This window comes from Pezoporus wallicus, unplaced genomic scaffold (assembly GCF_028554395.1).
Source record: "Pezoporus wallicus isolate ANWC-B61680 ecotype Strahan unplaced genomic scaffold, APGP_CSIRO_Pwel_v1 contig_2372, whole genome shotgun sequence".
Taxonomy (NCBI): domain Eukaryota; kingdom Metazoa; phylum Chordata; class Aves; order Psittaciformes; family Psittacidae; genus Pezoporus; species Pezoporus wallicus.
In genome coordinates, this window is record NW_026635198.1 from 394,236 (window position 1) to 405,699 (window position 11,464).

General features: G+C 40.3%; 1 protein-coding gene across 7 annotated transcripts in view; it reads right to left on the reverse strand.

Moving 5' to 3' along the window:
- Window positions 1–11,129, reverse strand: part of P2RY8 (P2Y receptor family member 8) — a 30,768-nt gene extending 19,639 nt beyond the window's left edge. For 2 of the 7 annotated variants that reach the window (XM_057411764.1, XM_057411754.1), the window contains exons 1-2: window positions 10,841–11,129; window positions 7,061–7,146 (exon numbers count right to left, since the gene is read on the reverse strand). The gene's annotated coding sequence lies outside the window, so the exon portion shown is untranslated. Of the gene's footprint in view, window positions 1–7,060; window positions 7,283–9,080; window positions 9,219–10,840 lie in introns of those variants that run through there. The other 5 variants (XM_057411739.1, XM_057411746.1, XM_057411718.1 and 2 more) reach the window with 3 other exon arrangements.
- Window positions 11,130–11,464: the final 335 nt, after the last annotated feature.

Sequence of the window (11,464 nt, forward strand, 5' to 3'; positions counted from 1 at the left end):
AGTGAAAAAAGACTTGATAACATTTTAAGCAGTGTATAAACAACATAGGACAGCCCCAGACTAGGTGGGTTTTTTGTTTGTTTGGGGTTTTGGGGGTTTTTTGTTTTTGTTTTTTTGTTTTTTTTTCCTAGGGGCATTCAGAGTCATTGGAAACTATAATGGAAACTTCAGAAATGGAAACTCTGCACACTTTTAGCCAAAGAACAAGCACAGGTTTCTCACCCACCCTGACTGAAACATGAAGTGAAGATGCTATTTCTAATAATGAGCAGAGGAGTTGGTTTCCAAACCCTTCCAGTGTAGAGCAGCACCATTTTTTTTCTACCGAGCTATTTAATTTGAGGTCTATTGGATCAAAAGTGTATAAAACAGAGCAAGTGCAGTAAAGTATTTTACCTTGTGGCTTGCCATTAAGGACAGCTGGACTGTCAGTGTCACAAAGGCAAATTAAATCTGATTTGCAAAGAGCATTTATGTACTCTGTAATTCTGACCTAAGAATGCTATGCTGGCTTTTTAGAAATTATGCTGAATTTGGCTGTCTCTTCACTGGGGAAGTACTCTTGTCATTTGTCATCATCGGAAATAGTGATTCAGCAATAGTACAACCTTTGTAGCCCTAACATAGCAAAAGAAGCTCTAACACTAAAGTCACTGTGTCTTGCAGATGTCTTGCAGGTGTTTAAAAAAGTTCTGTCATTTACAACTGTCTGTACTTAGGGCTAAATGCAACTCTCTGTACACAGATTGCCAGCTTTGGCACCATGTTTCATCAGCGTGAGTGGTTGTGGAAAAGGATTTCGATTGAGGGTGGTTTAGTATTTATTTCATAAGTGAAATAAATGTGAATAAAATTAATATAAAATAAATAGTTAAAACTGAAAACATTTCGTCATGATCTTCAGTGTTATTTAGTAGTTTAATTGCTGCAGGCTTTATTTTCTGCTTCTATATAATCCCATTTAACACTTGCAGATGAAGCAATAAGACAGCACCTAACAGTCTGTAAGATTTTTATTTACCAGCATCACTGCGAGTTATCTATCTTCACTGCCTTTGATGGCTACACATCAAGAGAATTTAGCTTCGACTCAGATCTCAAAAAAGGAAATAAGCACCCACAGTGTAGTCTCTACAGCACGTCTCCCTCTCTGAAGGAGAGCACTGAGGCATTATGTTGACACAGAAAGCACAGACTGAATCTATTTCAGGGGAGGTTTGGATATTTGTCTTCTTCCCAGAAGAAAATAAAAGAGCACAATGGCACTGGGCTGCAGAAATGGAAGGTGAGGGCTAGGACTCTGTGGATCACTGTGGGGATAACATGCAGCGAGAGGCTGGACCAGACAATGCTTTCTATGAACCAGAAACAGCGTAGGCTGCCTCGACTTAAAAGTGAAAGACTCTGGGTTTTCAGTACACCTTCTTACCTGTCAAATGGAGTTTGTGGGTGGGCATGTGAGCTCATTTGCAGGGGAAGAATGTGATGGGGAGAACCCAGAAAGGTATGTGGGAGTCCTGGGTGACTGTCAGCTAGAGCAGGCACTTCCACTTGTTCACTTTATCATTAATTTAAAAGCAAGAATGTAAACAAAACCCAACTATTGAGCCCAGCTGCTGTTCAGCTTTGTTTGAAAAGCATCTTTGGTCTGTATTCACACGTCTGTATTTCCCCTCTCTCCCTCAATAAATGTGGAGGTGTTGGTTAATTCTAGCCAAACTTGGTAAGTTTCTGTGCAGTGCATCAAAATATTTTCCCATTGGATGAAAGCTTGAGATTCAGACATTTATACTTCCACCTAATCTTTTTTGGTCCATTTCCCTGATTTCTGCAACTGCACATAGTTTCCTGTGTGTCATGGCCGTTATAACTCAAGAGAAGGTTGTAGACGTGTAATGACAATAATGACAAACTTCACTATATAGTAATCTACTGTAACTCACAGAATTGTAGAAAGAAAATAGGCAGGAGTTTTCTACTACCCACAGAGAGATTGTTGCTGCTATCTTCCCTTTTGGAAGAGTGTCACCTTGAGTCTCATGCTAACTGCTCAAAATGCCTTTTGCATGTCCCTTTTTCAGCCTGGGATCAAAGCAGTAACATTGTAGCTCAGAATAAATGGCAAAATAATTCATGGGGTTACAAAAACCGGTCTGCAAATTCTACACCAAATCCTGGTTGACTCAGAACATGACCTATCCAATTTATGAATGGGCCAAGACCCAGTGAATACATCTTCCCTTGAAGGCAAGCAAGAACATTTAGCATTTGTCTTTCTTGGGCCCACAGCTGGACACAAAAATATCTTTGAAACAGAAGCATGGCTTTTTTTTCTAGTGAATATTTTGGTCAATTCTTTGTGAAAAAACCCTTACTTATTCATTTCTTTCTTTCAGATTTACTGGAAAAGTTTAAGCTGATGATATACGGAAGGTGAGAACTTTTTTCCTTGCTGAAGCAAGTGGGGGTAGAGGAGCATTTGCAGGTATAGCATGTTGGTCCGAACCGTCAAATTGTTGGTAATGGCAAGCTGCAACACAATGGTTTTTTTTTATTTCAAACATGAAGAAGTCAAATCCCAGGTTCCCCCACATTCTTTAGAAGTAAGCAAAGATGCTTCTGACCACCTATTTTTCCTTCTACACTAGTGCCAGAGACAAGTCAGAGCAGCCAGAAGAGCAGCCACAACTAAAGGAGCCGGTATTTCTGCAGTACAATTTGTCTCTCTTTGCTCTCCTCCTGCTGACTGGCATAGGAATAACCTCTCCACATGCTGGTGTTCCCTGCATAAAAACTGATCACCAGACACTGATATGAGAATCTTCAATGTTAGTTTTTGCAGTACTGCAGCAGCAAAAACTGGGAGGTGCTGGGAATCCCCCCCACTCAGTGTAAGCATTTTCAAGTCAAGGATAGACCAACCATCTCTGTTATTGATATCCAGATCAGTTATGATCTCTGCCTCTGTCATGTGGGATTAATCGTGTACTCATGTAAGACACACCACAAACATGAGCAAGAATAGTCATGTGAGTCAAGCAAAATTATCGGACTAGTATAACTTGTAAAACTGCGCCTTGTCCTGTTAGTTTCTCTAAGTGTTGTTGATGGAAAACATTTTATTTAAAAAACTGAATAAAAGTATATTGCAAGTATATATTGTTTTAAATCTTAAACATTTAACATTGTGAAAACATCTCAGTGATGAATTTGGGACTATTTTATCCACCAATGCCAGATTTACATCTCTGCATTGCAGAGAACTGCTGAGATTATAAAAGCCAGAGACCTAGCAGGAAACCTTATTCTTCACCCTCTTAGAGGTGTTAATGATATTTTTATGCCCCATGGGAGAAACGTGTGAATTAGAAGGCACATCTTTCAGTGAAAAAGTGGGTTCCACATATTTTCTTTGACAAGCATGTACAAATTTGGGTCATGAATTGGGCTGATAAAGAGATGAATAAAATGTACAAGGCAGATTAATCGAACTTCAGGGCTTGATCTTGCTTCTGCTTAACTCCGCATCATGTTCTTGTACTAACAGCTTGTGCTATCTGCAGTCACAGATAAGCTGCAAACTTTTTGACTAACTATGCATTTCTAATGACCACAACAGCTCTGATTAGTTTGCTGGTTACTTAAGCACTGTGTAACAGATCATCAGCTTTGCAGAGCCCTGGGATTGAGGGGAGGGGAAGATGTCCCTTACAAAAATATCTTTTCCCTCCCTGTCAAAATACACTGCTCATGTACCTCAGGAGGGTCACTGCTCTAGCAGCGTGGAGAAATGAACAGCAGAAGAGACTGTGAACCAGAATTTCATCAGCGGGTTCCCCAGGTTGCTTTGCAGTTTAATCATCCTACTAGTGAAAAGCTGAAAATCAACAAACTGCCAATCATCTTACAAGTCAGCTGGCTGGAAAATGGACAAGTTTAAGCCTGCTCATTTCCATTTGATCTGTGCTGAAACCAATACCCTCCCAGCAATTTTCCCAAAGGCAAAATACCCCATCAGAAATATCTAGATGTTCTAGATCTTCATTGTTCAATGACTGAAGTGCGCTATGCCCTACGTACAATGCACTGTTCAAGCTCTTGTCCTCAATGCCAAATAAATAATTTATTTGTAGGCATTTTTGTGACATCCAGTGTTGTGGCATCAAAGTGCTTCAAAAAAACCCACAAATTTCTACTTTGCAGCCTTCCTCTAATATGAAGATTATTTAACTCCATGTTACAAACAGGAAAGTGAGGAATTGAGACCTTGAGTTGCCTAGGATCTGATTTCTAGCAGCATGTGGTATTACATAAAATTTTACTGCTTCAAAGCCACATTTCTATTGACTATATCTGGGTCTGTACATAGTCAATACTTCTGCAAGTCAGACCCAGGTGTTTTTTAATAAGCATTTGAAAATGAGGAACTCAGAGTTGTTGGCTGTTTCTGAAAGCTTAACCCCTTGAAGGCAGATCTGAAATAGAATTTCAGGCTCTGTAAAATGAGTGTCACATGGGTGGAAAGATTAAGGCATCAATGAGGACTTAGGTGACTCATAATGGGATCTGAAATAGTCAATGATGAGGAATGGTGTGCAGCCAGCACTCTTCACATGCCACATATATAGGTCATCTGGAGGAGACTATGGATGAGCCTTGGAAACATGAAGGCTTGGGGAAAAGAAATCTTAGTGAGTCTCACAGAGCATCCTCTTTCTTGCAGGAAAACTACTGGGAGACCTGAGCCTGGAACCTCTTCTTGTTGAAGGTTCCTTTTATGAAAATTCCCTGTTGTCTTTTCTTTCTGGGGACTGAATATAATTTACTACAATATTTTAAGATGGTTGATAGAAGATAAGCATTTCCCTTCCCTGTCTAATTAGTAGTGATTAAAGTCAGGAAATAGATGCCTCAAGTTGCCTCCCTAGTCTGACCATGGAACTTGTTATCTGCGCAGGAGATTGTTTTAACCACAAAACTGCTAGGTACTGCCCATGTTCAGCATCAAAGATGCGCAATAAAAAACTTGTTGATATAATAACTCAGGGAAAGATGAAAATGCCATGCAGGAGGGCAAGAGAATCTCCAGCCTTGTGAAAGGGCAGTCACCAGCTGTAAGGTAGTGGACATGGCTTTGGTATCTGCTCTTTAGATTGGACTTTGGGGTTATTGAGTGACTACTTAATGTGAAATAGTGTCCTCGAAGACAAGACTAAAGATGAGGTCTTTTGCCTTCTAACTGAACAGTATTTCAGGCATCTGCTTTCCTTTTGCCCAATGACCATTGCTTGCTCTTCAACTGGTCAGGTGAAAATCAGCCCAGATTGTGGTAACTAGCTTACTCTCTGGCTAGCAAGGAAGAAGGTGGATAAGGCTTTAAATTCTTTCCAAAGAGAGTCCTGAATGTACATGCTCTTCCTCCCGGGAAATTACTCTAGAGGAGGAGTTACCCTATTTCCTACCCTTGACTGTGTTTTGAAAGAAAGTAGTTGTATTTCTAAAGAAGAAACATAGTCTTATTGATGTGCTTTAAGCATGCTCCTTACCAGCACTGGAACAGCTCTCTGAGTCTCAATTGACGAAATCCAATTGCTCTATAATTGCAATGGATATCTGCTTATACTTGTCCTTAAGTATCTTAAGTACTGCTATCTTAAGTACTGCTATCCTATGTTATGACAAGCAATTACTAGGGCATAATTCCCCAGTAGTCAGAGGCTGCATGAGAATTGTCCCCAGTTGAAACCGAAACTCTGAAGTTCCATGCCAGCTCCATTTCTTGTGTTTCTCATGCATTCTTTTCTTATGGAGGTGCCCTTTTCTCGGCATCACACAAGACCTTCAGGCAGAATCAGTGGCAGAATCTCATTCCTCAGGACATCACTCAGTAACAAGTCTACTTTGCCTTTTCCTGTAGTTCTAAATCTCAGTCAGCATGTGTTCTCCAGCAGCAAGTAGATGAGACCTGATCAAGGAGACAGGAAAAGGCCTCCCTCTGAATGGGCTGTTGATTGATTTTTTTTTGTGGTGAAGTATTTTTCTGTACTATTTACGCTTAGGAGACCGAGGACTGTGCCGCATGCAGAGGGGAAATGTTACTACATAAAGAGTATGTCAATATTAGTAAATCAAATGCTGTCAGAAGCTGGGCTCAGGCCATGAAATTCAATCCCTCAAGCTGTTACATTTCTGGCACAGTTTTGTTTTACACTAACTAATGCTCCCTCAAACAACTCTGTGCTCCACACAACCATCTTGTGTAGTTTAAGAGTTATCATAGACCAAAGACCAGTCCCAAAAAGGAGCTTGGATGTACCCATCATGTTTAAGAGGCTGAGAACAGTTATTACAGTTATGTCAAATAAGCTAAAAAAACCCAACAAGGTGTGACTGGTCTCAGCAAATGGATGTAGTGCAAAATTACTGTTGGACAAGACCATGTTTTCTTTCTAGACCACTAGAGGGTGCAGACAAACTTACTTTGTCTTGAAGATTTTATTTTTAGGTTACGGAGACATGGATATTGCAGGTTTTTCACAAGAGTATTTGAGGAAAAAAGCCGAAAGGATCATGCCTTGCTGTCCTCTAAAAACCCACTTACGTTATCTGTAGCATGTAAAAACCAGTCTGCCTTTCTCCTGCTAACCACTGTCCTGACACCGCTCTCAGTCCTCATTTACTTGATTTGATACTACCAGTTTTCCTCTTCTCTCATTTTTTTTTTTCTTTCCCTCACCATTTCTGTTCCTGCTTATCCACGGTTTCCTATCCTACTTCCCACCATCCCCCTGTGTTCCAGGAAGATTTCCATTTGATCCCTGCACTGCTTGGCTCTCACAAGAGGAAGTAACAAAAGTAATGAAGGCTTATTCTCAGCCTGCTGAGCCATTGTAGCCAATAAGTGGGGTCTACTCAGTGTACCCAGGGTCCTGAGAGAACAGAATTTTAATTGAGATGATTTAGAGAATCTCAAATACTGATCATATTTTTGAGAAGTTGAGGGTGAGGGGGAGAAAGGAAAAGTCTTTTCAAGATTATTCCTTTCTTTATGCTTACTCACCTACTCAAAGCAGAGGCTTGTGTTCCTGAATATTCCCTTTTTGCCTCAGCAGTTCCCTCATACAGCTAAACTCTGCATGTAACATCCTGCTACAGAGAATGCAAAACTTTTCATCTTAAGTGTTGATCAGACTTACAGGCTGCTCCCTAAGGAATTTGTCTCGATGTGGTCACCACTGATGTTTCCGTGCTGCAACAGATCAGATTTCCTCTATGAGTAGAGCTTCAGAAAGGACCAAAGAAAAAACCTTTTAAGAGTCAGTTGTTACCAAAATAAAAGGAGTACATCTAAAGATAATGCTGAACAGTGACAAGAACTGATAACATTGCCTTTCATGGCTTTAAAACACAGTTCACTAGCTGTAAAACATATCTGTGCAGGATCACTGAAGATGCAAAATATCCACATCTGAAGATGAAGAGAATGGAAAAGGGCACATACGTTTTGGTGACTTGATATATTCCCTTCTTACTTTAGCAGATCTGAATCAGGTGCAGTGTATCTGATAGTAAGTAACCCTAGCTGCTTCATCATGACCGTAAGAGTGTGTAATTTCTGTTGTTATTTCAAGACTTAATGAGCAGTTCAGAGAGCGAGAATGTGAGCACAAAATTATTTTCAATTCATCGGCTGCTGAACCTGAATTCCTCATGCGGTAGTGTGAAAATGTTACAGAAATGTGTAGCTCTTGATGGACAAGCTTATAGATGCCTTGCCCCAGCCTGATTGACTCTTGGGCCCTCATCAGTCTGTACAATATCAATGAGATATCAATGTTACGGTATCAATGAGAGTTAAATACAGCATTTAAAAACCTGAGCTGTCGCATGAAGCACATACAGATTTCTCTCTCTCTTCCTCTGTCTGAGTATTTGGCTTTATTTAAATATTCAGCAGCACTGAAATGTAAGACTACCAATGGAAAATTTCAGTAAGGACAGAAGGCTTCAGATCAAAAATGTGTGAAAAGAGACCAGATCAAACTGACATTACCAGATTCAAGGATGTAGAAAATGAACCATGTGGGATATTTCTCATTGATTAGGGTGTAAAATTAGACAAAAATCGGATTATATTACCCATTTTAAACCTATTTTAAAATAACAGCCCTAATTCTCAGGCTAAGAGACCCTCACAGGTTTCCGGCATATAAATAGTAAGCCCAGGAGGAGCACCAACTTGACCTTCCCATTCAAGAGCTGGCAGTAAGAGTAAACAAGCCCAAACAACAGTTCCAAAGACATTTACTTATAAAATGAGCTCATTTCATCCAGGAACATTTAAGGCAGTAGTCAAGGGTCAAACATTCCTGTTTCTATAGAGTCATTTTTCAAAGAAGAATCTCCTTTTGCACTCTGTGAAAAACATGAGAACACTGTCAGTAAGTATGCCTGATATTAACAACATCCTTCTGTCCATTTGGAGGCTTTGCAAGCATTAGTTGTCAGTGTTCGACCCCCCTGTACTTCTGCTTCAAAACAACCTTTTATCTGGAAACTATGCAAATATCAAATGAAGTTGTTAGGTGGCAATAAGTGTGCAAAGCACCACCATATCTTTTAAGCACATTGAGAAACAGTCTTGGTGTCTCTCCACTTTTGAGCAGGACAGAGGGAGCCCAACACAGGATAGCTTCTTGAGGCTGGGTTGTGGGCTGCTGAGATTCTCCCTTCTAGCCACTTGACCAGAACACAGCAGTTACTGGGAGAGACCACATTTACTGAACAAGGACTGGCTTTTCCAGGGTTTCTTTTCTATCCTGTTAATACCGCTACATATAGCGTACGCCTCTCTTTGATGGAGAGCTGAGGAGTACACCCTATTCCCACACCAGACAATGATATTCATGCTGGAAGAGAACACTGTGAGAAGACATTTGAAATCACCTAAGTTGACCCTTTCTGCACTTACAGTTGTCAGAGAGAGCAAAATCATCTGCAGAGGCAGAGTTGAGCCAAAAAGTTGAACCCAAACCCACCCTGGAAGTCAGAAGGTGAAAACACAGTTTCAATAAATGTACCTCAAGTGATTCAGAAGCAGTGGGTAAGCTGCTGGTTGGTGACAGGGGAGGCCTGGGTTCAGTTTGCTCTTCCCCCACAAAGCTGCTGAGTACTTTTCCTTGGGTTGTACCTGTGCAGTAACTGGGAAATGTGACTGCAGGATGAGTAGACACACTGTGGCCAATTTTCATTCAGGGAGCCGTAGCGTAGGCTTCAAGTATTTAGCAGCTAAGGCCATACAGAACTCTAAGGAACAGCAGATTGTTTAGTACTGACACTCAAACTGAGAAGACTAAGGCTGATGCAAATGCATCAACACATGCCATATCTTCTTCCCTAGCAGGATGATGACAGGCTCTCTAGCTGCATCTAAACTGACGTTTAGCTCCTTGCAAGGGAAGACCTGGGATTCTTGATCAGATTGCCTTCCCTGGGGAGCTGTGAAAACCAGGGCACAAGTCTCGCATCAACTGGGATTCATCCCAGTTCCTCATCTGCAGATGACAATGACAAAACTTCTGTGGCTCATAGAGTCTTTTGAGGGTCAAATTCATTACAAAGGTTCAAGTGCTACCATAGTAGCAATCTCACAGGGAAGGTGGTGGTGACTTAGAAATGAATTCCAAACCTTGATAAGACTGATGTGTCTGAATCAAACAAATGCTTATGAAAACCTTAGCTATATTCTCCCCACCACTATGTATAAAATCCAGAGAGTGTTTAAACCAAACAGTGAGCACAGTCAAGGAGCCAATGTCCAAACATCAAAACTGATTACAAGCAAAGACTTAAAAAAAATCCAAATGCTAAAACCCTGAATCTCCAGTATATGATTTCACAAAGGGATCCTCATGGCACATACAATTTCACTTTCTGTAGGGCAACCTGATGACTGCACATTAATACAGTACTTGCCCTACGGATGGCTATTTTATGCTTGTTTCTGAACTATTAAAGAAACCTTCACACAAATAAGCTCTCTCTCTGTCTATTGAGACAACAAATGCAGTGTGCAAGAGTGCATTGTGTTACGAGACTTCCTTCTGGTGCCTGTCTTTCTAAGTTCAGTTTTTATGCATCAAAAGATCCCGATGAAATTACATCGTTCTATGATACGGTTCCACAGTCACTTCTGAGTGTATGTTTGGTTGCTGCAAACCTGAGGACCGGTCTCAGGATGACTATAATGCGTGACTCTGCAATAGCTAAAGATAGATATCAGGTTCAGATTTACAAATAAAACTGGTCCAAAATTATCAGGTGGGGTTTTTTTTCCTTTTATTTTTTCTCCTCCCCAAATATATAGAAGCTCATTCTTCCTCCTTTTAAAAATAGTATTTTTATAGTGTTTCAAAATATGACTTCAGTGTTGACGATAACACTGAAGACACACTAAGATTTTTATTACTCTCCTTACTAAAGCAAATTGTACACCTGAGAACCCCTTATTTTGATACTGGTTTGTGCAGAGTAAACTCCTTATGTCTGGCAGTAAGAGTTTTCTTTCTTTTTTATGGCAGTATTTGCTGTAATAATTCTAATTGTATAATATACTTCTTCGCTAATATTGCTCAATTATTAACCCATGCAGTTCTTTAGTTCTACAGCTTACAGTCATCTGGCACAAAGACACACATGTACTTCTTGGATTGCAATGAACTTTGTTCCCCCTTCAGATGCAAGTAATAGGAAGGAGATCAAATCAATCTTGGCTGAGTCTGACTCCACTGAAAAACAATTTTGAATAAACAATCAAGAAATGAAAAACTGTACTCCTTACCTGGTCTGGGATGGACAGTGCACCTTGAAAGCCTCTTAAATGACAGAGAAGAATTAGAAATAGTTGAAAGTTTGTACTCATCCAACCACAGGGCTCAGGAAATGACCACGTATTTTGCAATGATTAACTCCTTCCTCACTTCTTTTTCAAGTACAGTAAAAAAAAAATCCATCTTACCCTTCCACTGCAGTTCGGTAACTAATGCCATGCTCTACACATGATTTCTGTTTCATATGCAGGTGGCCAGAGGATGTGATTCTGATCACCTCCATGGAAGAGAGAATTTACAGTGTCTTCAGCATAACTGTGATGAAGTACATTTTACTGTTGAGTAAAGCTTACGAGATGAAGTACAGAAATGACTCAGTAATGGCTTGGGCTCCTAACTCTCATTTTTAGAAGAGGCTTAGAGCAATATTCTCAACATGACTTCAGTGCTGTGGTGCCCAACAGAGCAAGAAAAATAACAACAAACTTATTTAAAGGAGCAGCATCCATTGCAGTCTGAACAGGCATTGTATGTACAGTGCATACAGTGATTCTGTTATGCATAGGCGGTCTCTAGGGGAAAGACAGGAATGGTTAAACATCAGTAGTTAGGTCCTGGGTGCATAAAGACCCTTC